Below are 1,592 nucleotides of genomic sequence, written 5' to 3' on the forward strand. Positions count from 1 at the left end.
TATGATTACTATCTGTGTCATTCTCTCCATCTTATTTCCCCCCTTGTTTATGTTTTTCTCTCTCCCTTCTCCCTTTCCCTCTTTGCTAGTTTTGCTTGCAACTACTGCTTCTCTCAGTCTTCCCTCCCTTCTATCAGTCCCTTCCCTTTCCTTCCCCTTTACCTTTACTACTTCTTCCCTCCCTTCTATCCACATCCTCCCTTTTCTTTCCCCTTTCTGCTGCTACTTCCTATAGGGCAAGTTAGATTTCTATACCTAACTGATTATGCTATTCCCTCTTTGAACAAAATCTGATGAGATTAAGGTTCAAACAATGCTCATCTCCCTCCCTTCTTTCCCTCTACTGTAATAGGTTTTTGCATCTTTTCATGTGATAGTAATTTACCCTTGTCTGCCTCTCCCTTTTTTCTTCTCCCAGAACAATCTCTTTTCACCACATAATTAGATTTTTTATCATCACATCAAAGTCAACTTTTACACATGCCCTCTGTCTATGTATACTCCTTTAAAAATGTCATAATAATGATACAGTTCTCAAGAGTTACAAGTGTCATCTTCCTTTGTAGGCATGTAAACAGTTTGCCCTTATTAATAACATATTTTTTTTCTTTCCTGTTTACCTTCTTATGTCTTTCTTGAGTCTGGTATTTGAAGATCAAATTTTCTGCTGAGCTCTGGTCTTTTCATCAGGAAGGTTTGGAAGTCCCATATTTCACTGAATGTCCATCTCTTCCTCTGAAGGATTATGTTCAATTTCTCTGGGTAGTTGATTATTAGTTGTAATCCAAGCTCCTTTGCCTTATGGAATATCATATTCCATGCCCTCCAATCTTTAATGTAGAAGCTGCAAGGTCCTGTGCAATAATAACTGTGGTCTAATGACATTTAAATCGATTCTTTCTGGTTGCTTGCAGTATTTTCTCTTTGACCTGGTAATTTTGGAATTTGACTACAATGTTCCTTGGCATTTTCAATTTGGGACATCTTTCAGGGGGTGATCAGTGGATTCTTTCAATAACTATTTAACCTTCTTGTTCTAGGGCCTCAGGGCAGTTTTCCTAGATTATTTCCTGAAAGATGCTGTCCAGGTTCTTTTTTTTTCATCATGGTTTTCAGGTAGGCCAATAACTTTTAAATTGTCTCTCCTGGATCTATTTTCCAGGTCAGTTGTTTTACCAATGAGGTATTTTATGTTTTCTTCTATTTTTTTCATTCTTTTGTTTCTGTTTGATTGATTCTTGATATCTCATAGAGTCATTAGCTTTCACTTGCCCAATTCTAATTTTTAAGGAATTACTTCCCTCTATTAGATTTTGTACCTCTTTTTCCATTTGGCCCATTTTACTTTTTAAGGTGTTCTCTTCAGGGATTTTGTGCCTCCTTTTCCATTTGTCCAATTCTCTTTCTTAAGGAGTTGATTTCTTCAGTATACTTTTTTCTCATTTGGTCAATTGCATTTTTTGAGGACTTGTTTTCTCCAGTGTACTTTTTTTCTTTTCACTTAAACAATTATATTTTTCAAGGACTTGTTTTCTACAGTCAATTTTTTTCCTTCCTTTTCCAAGCTATTGCCTCTCTCTTCCATACCTCTC

The sequence above is a fragment of the Vombatus ursinus genome, unplaced genomic scaffold, assembly GCF_900497805.2.
Source record: "Vombatus ursinus unplaced genomic scaffold, bare-nosed wombat genome assembly UNPS02014773.1, whole genome shotgun sequence".
In the NCBI taxonomy this organism is placed as follows: Eukaryota; Metazoa; Chordata; class Mammalia; order Diprotodontia; family Vombatidae; genus Vombatus; species Vombatus ursinus.